The sequence below is a fragment of the Aythya marila genome (assembly GCF_965140915.1).
Source record: "Aythya marila genome assembly, chromosome: 7".
NCBI lineage: Eukaryota > Metazoa > Chordata > Aves > Anseriformes > Anatidae > Aythya > Aythya marila.
In genome coordinates, this window is record NC_139048.1 from 32024482 (window position 1) to 32041741 (window position 17260).

The window sequence follows — 17260 nt, forward strand, 5'->3', positions numbered from 1 at the left end:
ATTCAATTCAGACTACCATGCAGACATGGAAAGGAGAAATCCCGCAAAAACATCAGTTCTCAAAGGTTAAGATCCAGTGTACCATTGGGAAGGTTTAGGGAGTTCTGGATTACGAGGTTCATTCTCTTAAGGTTGCTTTCTCTGCTGAATTATATTATTTTTCCTCCCTTACAGAGATGGAAGCCAAACTAAGATACAAGTAGTAAACATGCCTGTTCATAGATAGAACAAATTGTTCAAGACAGAAACAAAAACTGTGATACCGAGCTATAAAAAGAATAAGCCTAATAAGAGAGGGAAGCGCATGAATGGTTCGTATGTTCTTCAACCTTGGTAAGGGACTAATTTGTTCATGAAAGCCTACAATCAGCCTGATTGTAGCCTGTCTTCTAGGATAAGTTATTTTATATTAGTTATACACTAACACACCACTCTCCCCCAGTAAACCTACAATTCTGGCAAAGAGGAGCTCCATTTTTACCAGAACAGTAAGGCACAACACCAGCTCCCTTCTGCCTCACGGGTACACGTTCAAGTGACTGCCACCCAGGTTGTTCAACAGCAATGGTCCAACACAGGCATTCCTGGGGATTTTTGTTTGCTGTTTTTAAAATACAGCTGCCAAGCCTGCATTTCCATAAAGGTATCCCACAGGTAGGGCTTGCTTTAAGTACATTTCTAATGGAAGCTTGGAAACAAAGCCCAGGCAGTTGGTTATTTCTCTGCCAAACTGTCCAGATTTCCATATTTTGCAAGGTTGCTTTCAATAACCTACTTAAAGAAGCTTTCTCTGCTACTCTTCTTCTGGAGCCTGCTATGCAAATCGAGGACAGCTTCAGCTGCATTAGTCTCGAAAGCAGGACCTATGCCCAGACGGTCAGGGCATTGACAGCTCTGGGAATTCACTCTAGCTCCTGTTGTATTGACACTCTGTTTTTCCATGCCTTGACAATGAAAATCATTGAAGTCATTTTCAATTTTGCTTGTTGCTGCAACTGCATTTTCAGCTTCTGACATTGGAGTCAGGGAACTAACAGCAAAGAGGAACTCGGCGTTCAACAGCTGTAACAGAAGTCAGCAGCAGCACAGTTTGGAAAGGGTAAAGTTAAAAAAAAAAAAAAAAAATACACAACACTGTATTTTGGGAACCAAAGGGCAAATTTGCCTTTGGACATCTGAAAATAGTAAGTCTTCTGGACCAATAAGCACCCCTGTGCTACTGCTGAGCAACCAGGAATCCACCCCACCTGAAGAATTACTTTTTTTTTTAATGGAAAAAGAAAAGCAAACCACACAGGTACAGCCACACATTTTGGACAAATCATCTTGGCATCATTACTACATCATGGAAAAGTCAGAAGCTGCACACCACATACAAGCCAGTTTTGAGCTTCTGTTCAGAGTTTTACTACATGATGGAAAACCTCCATAAGAAGGCAAAAAAATCCCCAAACACCTGACCAGTTCCTATTTCAAACCACCAACTTCAATTCCAATCCTTCTGAAAACACTGTTCTACCTGGTGAGATACTACACATGCAGAATTTATACAGTGAGACAGAACCATCTGTGAGAGCACTTTCACGACGCACTGGTTTTGTATTTATTTCACCTGATCCCATGGCAGAGCTGTGCTTCTCACAGCTTTACTCTTCCCTTTTATATGGCATTAATCATCTACTTTTGAAATACTGCACACCAGGAGCCTGCCTTCCTACCAGATTTGCACAGCAGCCCAAAAGTTTTAGTATCTGTTTTCAGAAAAATCCTACAACCCACTAAACCCAGGTTTATCTCACCACTAAATAGCTATATAACTGAAAGATTTTATCAGCTAGCATCTGTAATGACTTTACCTTAAGGCCATGAACATTTGACAGGTACAAGCTAGCTCCAAAAAGCTCCTTGCCTTTATACAACACAGGCAAAACAGGTTGAAAAACAGAGCATGTTAAATGACTAATCAAAAAGCCGAGGTGTCCTCAGATGCAGCTTCTTTGACAGTTTTTTCACCCCCATGAAGGCGTGCCCCAACTCCATGTTTCACTCATCACACAGCAGTACACCATAGCTGCATTTTCTAGAAAGAGACATTGGTTAAACCTCTCATATCTGTCACTGCTGCAGTTCTGAACTGTGCCTTGCAATGCTGCTGTCAGAAACCTCTTATCTAGGAAAGCAGTCTCTTCTGGTTAGAGGGAAAAAGAGGAACAAATGAACTCCAAGTCAGCACAGACCCAAATGTCACCTCCTGCCATCCAAGGTTAGCAAGAGCTTGAGGAACCATCAATCAGTTTTATTCTTGAAGGGTGGCTATCGTTTTAGAATTAAGATGGAGAGAAATGCCTCAACCCTTTATCCTACACGTCTACAATTCAACAGCTTTATGCAGAATTGTGACGGAAGACTGAAGTTTGGGACTGAAGCAGTGCAGGGTGGAGGAGAGGAACTTGTTTCAAGCTTCACTGACCAGATCTCATGACAATTTGTCTGCAGTCAACAGCTCGCTGCTTCAAAGAAATGCAGAATAACTACACCAGGGTTTCGGCTCTGAATTCCAGAGCAATACGTGGAGTATGAAAGGCACCAAATCCCCAACGCTGACATGAGGAGCTTTAAGCACCAGCATGACTTGGTAAGTCTGAAGACAACACAAGCAGGAATTCACTTCTCACACCCACTGAGTCCTTCATTTCCTGTCTCATGGTGCTAAGATGCACCTTAAGACTCAGGGTTGCACAACAGAACGATTAACGGAGCATTAAGGGAGCAAGAGCGAACAAAAAATCCCAGCCCTCTAATAGCACTTCCTCCAGCCTTGTCAAGGTCTATATCAGACAATCCAAATGTCAGGTATCAGCATCTCTAGAGGGCCTGGCATAGCTATCTCAAATCTATGCTGGTGACAAAGTTAATCAAAGCTGTAACAGAAGAGGAGTCTTGTAGCTACCAGCAAGTGCTCTCTGACAGGAAAAGTGGGAGCAATCTGACAGAGCTCACGTTCTACGTTTTGAGTAATTACCAAAATGACAGACTACCAAGTCCCCAAAGTCTGATTAAAAAGAGTTGTCCAGGAAATAAAAGAAAGCATTTGAAAAGTGAATCTCCATCTAGAACACAAGTAAGAAATGCTGCTAGGCTGTTACGCGGAGTGCAATTAACCATCACATTGCAGAGCTTTTGTGAAATGCCAAGTATATTCTGTGAAAAAAAAATAAAAATTCACCCATGCTAAGACATTTTACAAGATACATTTGCAGCTGCCAGCCGCAACATTCATCTCTGAAGGGCCCGCTTGAACTGAGGCTGCCCTAAGCCAGCCGTGAAGCAGCTCACCTTTTCCAAGGGGCAACAGCTATTTTCCTCTAGCCCCACTTTCACAGCATGAAAAAACCACATCTTTTCAGGCTCTAATAGCAGTTACAGTAAAACCTCCTGGCCCGTATCTCAGTGAGAAGAATTGCCACAGGCTTCCCCGAGCAGTCACAGTAACCCAAGCCATCCACCTCAAAAGCGCTGAAGAGCGCCTTTTATCAATCTTACTTCATGGCTCCAACTAGCTCTGCTCCTGTACTCAGCCTGTTACATTTTTATCGCTCTCCAACAGCGCTTTCATCATTAGTTGTCAGGTCCTGCCCTCCCGCCTTGCTCCCCTCACAGTGGTTGTTTGCAAAGCAGAGGAAATGGAGCAAAATGGCGTTCTGACCAGAACTCCCTCGTCCATCCTCCATGACATGTAGCTTACCAAGGGCTCGCAGGGCTGTTCCTCACACTTTTCCCGCCTCATTCCTCTTTTCCAACATCTTGGCACTTTTTCTTCGTTTCCTCAGGGGTGCTGAAGGGCTCTGCTATGCCCTGTGGTGGGGCTGCTGGAACCTTCTGGAATGTTCTGGAACCAGCCAGAGCAGCTCCACTTCTCCTCACAGAACCCCTACTGGACCCTCACGGAACATTCTGGAACCATTCTGGGACAGAGACCCCTGCTGGAACCTTCCAGAAGGTTCTGGAACCAGCCTCAACCTCCCCTCAGCGCTCCCATGGCCCCGCTGCCAGCACCCAGGCACAGGTGCCCAACGCAGCAGCTACTGAGGCAAAGCTTGCGAGGGAACCAACCCCTCATGTACGCAGACATGGGTACATGTCTGGGCACAGACAAGACCACTGCAGGCACTCTGCTCCATTTTGCCCTCAGCACTCACTGTTGACACCACAAGCAGTTATCCGTCTCATTGGCTCTACGCCATTTTTACTATGGTTTCTCCTCCCTTCACCTTCTCTTTTGTTCTAATCCCGCAACCAAAGCAAGTGAGCTAGCAATAATAGTGAAAGATATCAACGTGACATCCCTCGAATCGCATCTCAGGCTCAAAAGGAGGCAGGAAAATGCCATTTAGATAAGGATGAACCTCTGGCAGTCCCTCATGCCCATGGCGCTGCACTGTGCCTCATCCAGCCCTGCTCCTGCTGGGTGCTTTCCCTCAGCACCCTCCAGAAACTTCCAAAGAGATGATAAAAATAGGTCAGTCTGGCCTCAGAGAGCTTTTCCCATCTCTCTCGCCCCCCTCCTTTTCCACCTCCATTCTTCCATGACATCTGGGCTCCGTGGCCTGCTTCCAAGATTTTTCCCTTTGGGATCAGTTTCAAAGAAAGATCGAGATTTTCACCTTCACCATGGATTTGCTCGACAAATAAGAGGAACCCTGTATGGAGGGCTTCCTCCAACTTTTTGCTACAGTCTCTGGATACATCCACATAGTAAATATTTCAGGAAATGTTTCCTTTAGGGAACAGACTGCTACTGTTTGCGCATGTGGCATACAATAAAGCACACGTTGTTACCCTCATACAGCCCTTACTGTTCCAAGAGCAATCCTCAAACCACAGGTTTTTGCTACCCAGCAGCAAATACCCCAAACGTTTGACCAGAAACTGGAAAGTGGCAGTGAAAGATCTCGCTGCCCTTCTCACGATACTGCTTGTCTCCTGGGATCTGATCGCTTGCCTGACTAAATCCCACTGCCTTCAACTTATTTGTTGTTCTCTGTCAGCACGACCTTGCTTGTATCCCACTTGCAAAGTCAGATTTTGCCTCGAAAAGAACACTTCTCACCCACTGCCTCCATAGGGTAATGTTTCTGTGGATGAAGGTCAAGCAAATGAGAACCACTCAGAACAGCAGTACTGTTTTTCGTGATTTTTTTTTTTTTATATCAGGCTGAGGAGATGGACACAAAAAAAGGCAATGCCAGTAAGATGTGGGAAGTGTTAATCTTGGCATTTTGAAGCACTTCATACGACCTACACATTAGCAAATGGTCCTCAGTTGCCACCCTTCTCACTCCTGCCTGAATTTTCTCTTCTTCCAGTATTAGCACAGAGCTCGATCACATCTGCTAGGAGGAATGCAAACAGGAGGTGAGCTATAAATACTCCCTTCTCATCCTGCTTCCTCTGCCCATCTGCCTAAAAAGAAACAGGTAACCCACAGTGTCCAGGAAGAGGTGGGGGTAGGAGGAAGGAGACGCATCCCCTGCTAAAGAAATGTAAAGGGAATGAAGCAGCTGCTCCCTGTTTTCACTGCATCTTTCTCCCAGCATTACTGCTGCTGTGGAGATGCTGCAATGAAGAGTTTTGTAACAGGAACATCACTGCTAACACTGTGACAGAGCTGAGGGCAGGAGTGGGAAGAGGAGGTGATGAAAAACTTTAACGTACACGTTAAGCACATTGGTCAAGCAGTCCCTGCTGCTTTTAACAGGTATTCCCTCATGTTCCCACCATCCACACCCACTTCTTCCCCCAACAAAAAATATATATATATATATTTCAGACTACATACTTAATTTTCCTGTAAACATCAACAACTTGCAGAGAATTACACTGCTCCTGCTTTACTTGAAACAGATTACAACCATGGTACACCAGATCGCCACAGTCCTTCCTTCCCAACCTGGCACAGCCCTCCTTACCTCTAGCCATCAAAAATTGGGGCTGGAACATTTCCCTTGCAGTTGGTGATGCCAGAGCACGGTTTCACTATTAAAATACTTTTGCTTTACCAGAGTAGGTCAGTTGAATTCCATTTCTTTAGCACAGCCCTCACAGTTAGTGGAAAAAGCTGAGAATTTAATTCCCTTGCATCTCGAGGCTTGGGAAAAGAAAAAAAAAAAAAGGAAAAAAAAAACAACACCAGAAAGCAAACAAAACACCATTACATATTTAAAGCCTGCGTCAGCTTTGCAGCCTGCATACAAAGACAACTCAAAGCTGAATTTTTCCAAACTTATTACTTGATCCTTCCTCTATTAACTTTTCTCATATTAAAGGGGCTTCAAATCCTGGTTTTGGAAAGAGTTTGAACAATTTTCTTAGCTTTTATTCCACTCATTTCAAGGTTCTTTGCTCCATGATCATCTCCATCAGCCACTGACATCTGATTACTGTATGAGCAGAGAGAAGAAATCAGACTGATTCCTGCATGGCAGCTTACCGTTTTTGTTGTTGCTGTTGGTGGTTTTATTGTCTCTACCTCTTATCTAACCACATTAGCCAACTCCCTATGGTATAGCCAGTTGACAGAGAAGCTCTGATCCTCTCTTCTCCCACCTTGCTGTCATTCTGCATAAAAAGTAGCAAGAGCTTCTTGGTGAGGAAACAGCAGCCAATGATGTACCCCTGGTATATACAAGACCAAGAATGAAACAATAAACTGAGTTATGAAATTAAATTTCCACAAGTGCACGGAAATTCCTTCTGCCTCAGCACAAACTGGGGAGCAGCCAACTTGCACCGGTTTTTGAAGCAAATAAACTCATGAGGGAACTTGGCTTTCAGCTCTTGAAAAGAAACACCAGGCTCTTACAGACTACAGTCAGCATCAGCACAGGGCAGAACAAGGCAGGTCCTTTGTACCCACCAAGTCATATCAAGTTACTGCAAGCACTAAGGACAAAAAGCTCCCTCTCCCAAATGAGAGGCCTTACAAGGGAAGCTTGGAGACCCAGTTATCTTTAGGACTGGATCCTGAATGATCCACTTAGGTAGGGAATTTAAAAGTATTACCCAGAAGCACCAGATATATTTCATAGATTCTCACATTCAGAAGTTCAGCTTCTAAGAGAAAAGCCATAGCTCTGAGAAATGGTTACAAGTACCTGTGGCTAATTACTACTGGCCAAGTTTCTCCCGTAAGAAATACCAAAGCTTAGGACATTCAGCTTGAAATGCTTCTTCACCTTCTACATTCCATTCACACTACTTGACTACCAGGTGTGATTAGTACAGTAAAAAAGAAAAATTAAAATAAAAATCAATACCTGAGCTAGTCCTACGCTCATGACGCTCTGCACAAATCTTCCATTGGATTGAGTGGATGCCTGACATCTTTCCCCAGATATATACTACCTGCCATGAGGATTGCTACTGTGCAACTCAGATTTCTAAATCACACACATTCCCTTGCATGTTATCGTTGTAAAAAGAACAAAAAAAGAAACCCAACAAAAATACAAGAATATTTTAAAGGCACTAAAGAGCATTGTTTCACTTTGCCACCAGACAACAGCTCATGAACTTATACGAGAAATGAATACATCTATAACATTGATGTTTAATTACCCCTCAGTTAATGATGCACCTATTTTTAAGGACAGCCTCCCACCTCCACCCTGAAAGAGGAAATTGCACCATGGTCACCTAAGATGTGTCAGAAGGATGTGCCTGAAGAGGCAACTCAGCACAGGTTAAACAAGCGAACAGCAGTGCTTTGCAGGAGCACATCTTTGGCACACTAATCCAGTGCAGTAAGAATAGAGGCTGATTTTAAATCTGACATTTAATAGCATGCCACGTTCAGCTCTGAAGGCTTCCCAGTTGGACTTGCTTTAGTTCCTCTCACCTGCCCTCTCTGCAAGAGCAGGCTTGACCCCTTCTGTACACAGCGCAAGGAACAGCCACGTGACACCCTACTGCATTTTATGCATGGTTTCAGAAAAGCAAACTTTGCTCTATTTCCCCAAGCTCCTCAATACCAAGGTCTTACAGTTGCAGCCTGACAGCTCCCCTGCCAGAGGCGAGCTTTTAACCCCAAACCACGCACTCCTGACCCAGGCTGCAAATGCACCTGGCTGGGACTCGAGTCCCTGCACCAACCACTTCACCATCCGTCATCTCCAGGAAGATGAGGAGAACACCCGGTGACCACGGGGATTTTATGTAACTCATTTTTGAGAAGAGCAATGATGGTAATGGCATCTCCTAACAGCCTCACCAGCTCAAAGCTATTCATTTCAACATCTCCTGCATGAAATCACCGTGCTACAAAACCAAACAACGTAATTATATCTAATGGCCTGAAAGAGCAACAGAGGCACTAGCAGCTAAACAAAGTTTCGGGAAAGCTAATAACTTCAAGTCCATCATTTCATCCGAGGCCAGTGCTGTCCTCAGAGAAACCTCAGTCACTGCTGCCACGGCTTTGGGCCGAGCACAGCAGGGAGAGGCTGAACGTCCTCAGGAAGGTGCCAGGGCAGAGCCCGTGGCCAGAGCCTTGTCACTGCCATTCGTTCTGTCACTTCCTGAATCTCCCTCCTCTGTCCTGGGGAAACTCATGGGAACTGAGCTTATGGACACGTGCACTGTGCCAGAACACACCTCAAGTCCATATAACAATTAAGTCGGAGGATCAAAGTTCAATCGTTACATAAAGAATGATTAAAAAAAAAAAAAAAAAAAAAAAAGGCAGGCCCAAAACTTTCCTATGCATTTTCAGTGGTCATCAAGCGATCTGTTGCCAGTATACACAATAAAATAACATCACGGGGGAGTATTATGAAAGGAGTTCCTGAACATTTGGTTCAGGGTTTTTTGGTTTAAAAAAAATGGCTTCTACTAATTCAGTAAGAATTAATTAATAGATAATACTCATCTATAAGATAAGTATTTGCCTTTTTTTTTTTTTTATTTAAAGAAATTCAGAACATTTAACATGTTTATCTCTCTAACCATCTAAAAACGTTTCCCACAGAAATTGCTGCAGGTTTGTCCAAAAAATAAGACACAAGAAAACTGCGGACAAACACATCAGTTCTCAGCAGTCGGTCCTGAAAAGCCAACTTGAGCTGCTCTCCAACCGACAGTCTGTAAGCCGCACAAACATGCTACAAACAGTTTGCAGTTCCCACTTCTTTCCACTACAACACTGAGGCTTAATTCATATTAAGAGATTGAGAAGCTTTGTAAACAAAGAAAGAAAAACGGAGACCATTTCCATATGAGCAGCCCAGAGGAAATAGATTATCCTAGGGAGAGGTGGGAGTAGAATAGAAAGCAATGGAGATCCTTTGGCTGGGTCACTTCCTTAAAGCTTTTCCAAACCAATTAAACTGGTTTAATACATTCTGATAGGTATTCAGTGGTCTAGAAGAAGGCAATTTACCACTTGGCTCAGAATCCCACAAGCTGTCAGAGACACCTTTCCAGTTTGTATTTTCTTTGACAGCTTCAGCTAGTTAATGAAAATTGAATCATCCCTCTTAGGAAAATTAAATATACACATGGAACTGCCAAAAAGCCTCCCTGGAAAAAACAGGGCGGGACAGGCATCCAGGCAAGGACTCCAGAATATGCTTTTTCAGCCCAAGCAAGGATGCTGGCCCAGCTAGGGCAGAATAGGACTCTCCCTGCTTCTATTTCCAGGCATCTTACTGCTTTTTTAACAAAGTAAGTAGAGCTGGGAACCCGTATTTTTCCTCTGATCCAATACTAATTATGTGGAGTTCTTTCATCCTTCATTTCTTATCCCCTCCAGGGATTGCCTTAGCAGGCTAAAGTCCACAGCCTGGGCGGGCTGGGTGAAAGTCCCTCGGTCACCCTGTTACACACACCTTCTGGCAGGAGGTGCCGGGCCATGAGCTGAATGCTCCCCAGCCACACAGGTGTCACAAGTCCCTACAGAACAGCTGCCCTGCCGAAGGGACAAGTTGCACGTATGCTCAGTCATCTGCATTTCTACAGGGACTCGACACGTGTGGGAGCAGACTGAACGCACCAAAAGCACCTTACCAAGATGTTTACCAGGACCACACAGTTTGCTTGGGTCCTTCCTTACTGAGGAAAGCTGAAGTCCTGTACACTTAGGCCACTTCCCACTTAAAGATGCTGCCATCTTAATGCAAGTCAGCTTCCACCTGAGCTTCCCTGTAAGCACCTTTCAGCTGTGCAAAGCCAACAAATGATGGAGGGAGCTTCCACAGCTGGTAAAGACTGCCTTGTTCTCAAGGCAGCACTGTGCTCTTGCAATCACAGTTGTGCAGCCTTGTACTTGCACCCAGACTTGGCTTGCAACCATCTCCAAAATAACATACCAACAAGCTTAGAAGATCCAGATGCACAGGCAGAACGATTCGTGTTTCGGATTCCACTCCAAGTGCTTTCCTTCATCCCTGCCTGCATCACTCCTTCTGGCCCAGTTCACCCATCTTAACTTGCAGGTTGATCAGTCAGCCATCACAGCTGTTGATCATGATTACTTCCCACTGCTTCTGCTAAAACCCTGCATGTTCAAAAACCTTCACGAGATAGAAAGCAATTCCTCTTTCAACACTGGTGTTTTTTTGTTTTCTTTTTCTTTAGTAAAGACAAAGCTTATCACTAATCCAAGACAGAAGGCAGCAAGGCATGCCAAGTCCAGAGCACAGCCACCCAGCCCAGGCACTCCCCACCCAGCATGTTTTACTGGCAGTTGTATTTGCCCAGACCAAGTCCCCTGATAGCAGGCAACGTTTCAGCTTTCAGCACAGCAGTGGAAACACATTAGCCATTGAAACAGCATTAAAAGACAAGTACTAAAATAACTGGCTGTAAGCAGTGTAAGTGGCTGTCCAGCTGAAACTAGTAACACCACAATAGCTCTAGATACAAAAACACTTGGTGAGAAAGCAGACACCGCTATTTCAGACACGTGGAGCAGTACCGCTTACAACAAGTGCAGATTAAATAACTAAGAGCTTCAATTTTTGAAGGAAAACAGTCATGATGAAGAAGGAGAAACATTCACAAGGCATGGCTTGAAAAGAATAGCTAGCACAGCAGCCGAGAGGTGAAACAGGAGTACAGGGCACTGCCTTGCTCCAGTGCTTGCGTGGTGGAGCAGGGCACAATACCAATTGCATGGGATATTTTTCAGGAATATTAATGCACAGCAAATCTATTCAGCCAGACTGCATTCCACGTGGATGTCCCAAGAAGAGGTGGTCAGCCCACAGAGGAGCATGATTTCTGCGTGGCATTAGGAATAACCCTGTGCCAGATCAATGAGGAGGTGAGAGCAAACAAGTCTTGTTACCCTGCTCTTTCCCAGAGTGGGCACAGTGTCCTTGAGAGATGTTTTGAAGTTAGCTAATTAAAAAAGGCAAGAGTCATCTCTACGTTGCGCTCCTGTAATTCAAGAAGATAAATATTAAATTGAAAAAAAAGTGTATGAGAGAGAATTAGAATCAAGTTGTAATTGTAAAAGTTTGAGTACAGTCTGCAGAGGCACATATGGAGCAGCGGGGGACAGGCACGCTACAGTGCTCTCCAAGGAGGAGGCATTTCCTTCCTGTATTAGGAACTGAGGAAGATTCATTGCAATATGCCTAAAGACAAGAACAAAAGAATTAGTTCAAGCTTATCAGTTCTTCTAGTGGCCAGGTGCTCAGCATGCAGCAGCTAAGCGCTCCTTAGGAAGTTCAGGCCCCTAAGGGAAGACCAGGAGAACGCTGCTTGGACCTTTCAGATCGAGACCATCACCGATTTAAAGATGTCATGAGCTTCAACTTACACCAGTGGGCTGCTACAATCATATTAATTAACATGCTGACATACTGTCTCTTGAAGTACATGAGATGTAGGAACAGTTTTACAGGCTAGGATGCAGCCTGGTTGCAGTCGTTTGTGACTGAGCCCTGCGGTATTTTTCACTGTAGGTGGAAATTGTTATTAATATCGACAGTATATTTAACAACACAGAATTTGACAGGAAAACACTACACAGCAATAAGACTGATCGGTAATAACTGCTCTCCTCTCCTTCTTACTCACCTATTGTAGAAAGGCAAGACAGATGTAAATTTAAAGCGTTAAATTCAATGAGTTTGACAATGTGACTCCCTGGATTATCAAGGCTTGCCAAAACCTCTCATCTTCAGACAACAATCCAGGTGTACGATGCCTGAGACCACTGCACAGCCACCACCCTTCTGTTTTTTGGCGGGGCTGGTGAGAAAAGCTGCTGGCAAGCTCACAAGAAGGCACGTGATGGCTGAGGGGACTCCTGAGAGGGATTTCCTCCCCTGTTCCAAGAGGCTTTAAATGCTCTTTCTGGTCTGGCTAGAGGGAACTAGCACAAGCGTGAGGCTTATCTTAGTGGGGGACACAACCCTCCCTGCCTGCCCCCCACCTTTCCAGCACTGCAGGAAATGCCATCGCCTTCCCTGCCCCCCAGACCTCTTCAATTTGCGATGTAATTAGGAGATAATTTTAACTCTGTCACTAGATTGATTGCACTGGTGCTTAACTGCACTATTAAGCAAATCAGGAGCTGACACGTGGTGTCTTCTCCATCTGACGGAGCATTTAGCAGGGGGAGGGACAACTCCAAAGACAAAAAGCCACCCTTAGATCACAGCAGCACACAGCTACAGCTGCTAACACGCCACGGGAGCCCTGCACACCTTGTCATTGGTATTGCAGCACGTCAGCTCCAACCTGGATGCTGTGCCTTGTGTTTAGTACGTTAGCACCTTCAGTCACTGCTTCTGCTGGAAAAAGCCTCCTGTGCCTCACATCCATTTGGAAGTGGATAATTCAAACAAACACAGAGTTTGTACAGTGTCTAACAAGAAGGTTATTTCATTTCAAAGGCTGGCCGTGCTCTGCAAAGGGAGCGTTTTTCACCTTGCAACTCCTTCAAGGATCCTAAACTAAGTAAACAGCAAGAAATCATTTAACAAATCATTGTGCCCAAATCAAGAGCAAGAGCATCCAGAAGTCATGAACAGGCAAGTGTAGAACAACTCTTTGCTCCTTTTAGGACAACCCGTCCCAAAAATCTTGCCCAGAAGAACTGTGACACCAAGCCTACCTGCCTCAGCAAGGCCAGCTGCCTGCTCAGCAGCCAGTTCCCCCGCACCTTGCCTCTGAACCATTAAATCTTTCTTCCTCCTTGGTACAGGAAGGAAAGGCACTTACACCACATCACAGTTTTGGGGCTGTAAATCCCTCACTACAACAGCAGGTGTTTCACAGTCCTGCCCGTGACTGGAAAACACCTAAAAATGTTACGCTATTTTGGAGCTGTGAACGTCTTCCTTCAGTCAGATCCTGTTCGCTCCTCCCAGCTTCCTCAAAATCCACGTGTACTTCCCCTGTATCACGTTGCACCGAGTTCTGAGGCTTGGTTCTCACCAAATACCACTGCAAGCCAGCCTAATACGAGACAGAAAGAGCAGGTGTCCAAGCCTCCAATTCGATGATGGGCCTGTAAGGGCCCTGGCTGACAACTGTCAGCTCGTAGTGAAGGCTGCAGTGAAGGTTGCGATAACGATGGAGCTTTAAGCAGTGCTTGCTCCTCACAGAGGGCACATTTCAGAAAAGCCACTTGGGTGGCTGCCACCTTCTCCTTTCCCCCGTGTGCTATTGCACCTATTAACGAGATGAGTTTGACACAGACCCAGCAGAGAGAGGCCATGTCTTCAAGGGAACCTCACACAGCAGAACCCCTTAAGCATAACACAACAAACATTTTGCTGACTTGACCTTAAATACAGACTGCAAGCACTGTGCTGATCATCACGGCAGCCCTTTGCCTCACCATGTCAGCCAAGTCCAGTTGCTGGCACTTCACAGAGCTCTGGGCTCGAGCATCCCTGCAGAAACCACCGTGGCCATCGCAGGAGTTGCCACCAGAGCCATGAACAAACCACACGAGCAGGAGAAAGCGCTCGAAGTCAGCTGGCTTATTTTAAAACTGTTGCTGACAGCACACATGATTTGTACTGCAGGCATAGTTACAACATTTTGCAGGAGAGTGGTAGCATTTCAAAAGCCTCTGCCACCATCATTTCTGCATCCATCATCCGATAGCAGCTTTAATAGCTATCAGCAACAAGATAAAGAGCAAATTCACGAGCTGTCGAGGACAGCTCTATTGGAGGAGCTCAAAGATGGCCATGCCACCAACAGTTGAACAATTTTGTAGAACTTTACGTAAGCTGGAAGCAATTGTCTGTTGGACACAAAGCAAGAATTAGGGACTGAGTCTCCCCAAAGGGTTATAAATATTAGCATACCAAAAACAAACTGTGAGGAGTCGCCAGAGGACTATTCCTGGTCTTTTCCAGGAGCTCTCTGTAACCAAAGCAAGCTGAAGAAAGCAGAGATCTTTCCATGCATTTCCACTGCCTCACCAACTCCCAGACTGAGTCCTTAAGCACACAGGCAATCATCATGGGAAAGCAGTGAGCTAGCAAGCCTTGAACTTGACTAATAAGCATGGTCACCTGGATTTATTCATAATAAATTTGCAGAGCAAACCTAAAATACAACAAGTGGCACATGGTTGGGCTACGTCACATATTAGGCAGACTTATACATGACACTTGCAGCTGTTTCATCAGCTGTCACCGGTCATTTAAGAAATAACAACTCACAGAAAAGGCTCAGGTACTCCATTTTAATTATTTTTTTCTTCTGTGAAGCTGTAAGAGTGGAAAGATTTTTTTCCTGCTGTTACATCAGAACCAGAGGCTCAGCTGCAGTTCTCCGGGAGCAAATTCAGGGTGCTGAAGTGCGAGGGAGGAAGCAGATCTGTGTCAATAGGCTTGGTCGTGTAAGTGGAGTGTGAATAGTGAGGGAGAACAGAATCTGCTACGAAATGCCAGATACAAACCTGAAACTGGAAGGAAACCAATAGCTGCTTCTACATCCCCAAGTTTCCCATCACCTGTGACTACTGTGTTTGCAACACTTACTTTCTTCAGGTGTGCTTGCTGTTTTGTTTTTCTGCAATGCATCGATCTTCATCGCAACCCAGGGAGACCTGCACATCTGTTTCCTTCCAGCAGCGAGGCCAAGAAAATATTTTACTGAACTGAGCAATCTTCATTAGCTTCTTGGCTCACGGACATCAGGAAAAAGTTATCACTGGCTCACACAAAAATATTCAAGGATATTTAATGGAGTTAAAATATTTCTGGCACAGAAACCAGGAAGCGTTTCAACGCTTGCCTTAGTTTGCTAAAATACTTGAAAAAGTACTTTCTAAGCAAATTTATCCATGAGATCACTGCTTTATGATGTATATCAGTTCAGTTAGTCACAAAACGACTTGCCAGGACAGAAGTAATGCAGCAGGCACTGCAGAGCAGTCCCCGACACATGCACATGGATGTCCCCCCGTACCCTTCATCCCTGGGGTAACAGCCCGTGTAAGGAGCCATTCAAGTCATCTCTCAACTGAATTATTTTTGCTACTTAAGCCAGAAGAGGGAGTTGAGGTAAACACCAAGCGATTTATCGTCTTTCCTCACATAAAAGGAACATTCTTCCTCCATTCAACAAACTTCATTCCTTCCTAGGCATGACTTGACACAGACAGCAAACCAATCTTAGCCGACTCAAAGTACCCAGGTCAAAACACGCTATTCAACTACAAACCACAGCCCCTGCTTTTGTCCTGCTCCTTGTCAATGACCTGCCACTTCATCCTAGGGGCACTGGAGGCGGCCACAGCTGTGCTAGGCAGGAAAAATGGCAAGGACAGAACTTGCACAAGTAGTTCTCCTCTCCAAAAGCATAGCACAGAGCTTCTGGTGTTGGATAGCTTTATAGAATCCAGGAGTAGATGAATCATCAGGATAAGATGAAAAGGAACTGGCTTTCTAACACTGCCAGCAGAAAAAAAAAATTGGATTGTGAAGGATAAAAACTTGTAATCCTCAAATGTGTTCTTCTTGGTTTGCTTTCCCCTCAAATGGATGCTATCATCGTGATGCATCAATGGATACCAGCTCAATGTAATCGTGCACTTCGGGTCTCGGAGAAATTATCTTCCAACTCTGACTGGGATCTGTTTAAATATTACACAGGCTGAAGGAAGAATAAATCAAATTTAACTATTGAAAACAGAGGTCATTTATCTCGCAAGATGGGAACAGGGACAATGGGCTATGAATAATGCAGCAGAGGTAAGATACCAAGCACGCAGTTCAGTCTATTACCTGCAGCCCGGAGTGGGTATAAAATAGTTGATTATATTGGAGTGCAAAAGCTGTTCAACCCAATTACAGAATAAATATTTTAGAGTAATTTCTCAGTTAAACATTTGGAATTCATCTGCTAGTCTGCATTTCACCCAAGGACACGGAGGGAGGGCAGCAGGCAGAAAACCCATCCTTGCATTAGAAAAAGGCTAAAGCTGAGCTAAGTCTTTGAGCAAAGACTTCTGGAAGAGGGTTTGCCCTTGCAAGGGCAGGGCTTGAAAGGGCACTGAAGGGGAATAAGCATCCACACAACGCACTGCCAGCACCTGCTCATGCCTGCAACGGCTTCAGTGAGGTTTCACACTTAAACCAAAGAACAACCAACACCAATACGAGGAGCAAAAACTCCATATATGTTTTTTTTTGGGGGTAGCTATGACCCAGCAGCAACTTGCCACCCTCTGTGCTTACAGCCCCTCTTCTCTTAAGGGTTGCTGCGGGACACACACTTGCTTTGCATGGCATGTTTGCTCTGTGCTCAGGCTGTTACCTGCACCCTCGGGTTCCAGCCTTTCAGCAAGCCTCTGGCTGCAGCGTCACTGCACCTCAGCGTGCCCTCCAGCACACGCCTGCAGAACCTTGCTAAAGCTGGCATGCCACTTAGCAGGGCGTTTCCTCAAGAGTAACTTCAGATTTTCTCCTCAACAGATGCCTGAAGTTAATAATTCTGCTTGGGAAGCTATGATTCCAGGCTCTTTTGGAAAGCATCCCCACCTCTCTGATCCTCTCCTTCAGCTGTTAAAACAAAATCACAGGCAGGGAAAGCACATCACAGATCATTTATCCCACATTTGCCCACCTCATTTAACCTGCACACTGCTCTATCCGGAGGTCACAGGGAGCACAATGGGTACCACAACGCAGTTCCCACCTAATAATGCCAAGGTAAATCACTTAAGCCAGTTATGAGCTGTGTTATTTCCACGCGGTTTGTTCCGCAAAAGGATTGGGCACACAGA

At 45.0% G+C, this 17260-nt stretch overlaps 1 protein-coding gene across 1 annotated transcript in view; it reads right to left on the bottom strand.

The window, feature by feature from the left end:
* Window positions 1-17260, bottom strand: part of MCU (mitochondrial calcium uniporter) — a 71984-nt gene that overhangs the window by 12176 nt on the left and 42548 nt on the right. The window lies entirely within an intron of this gene.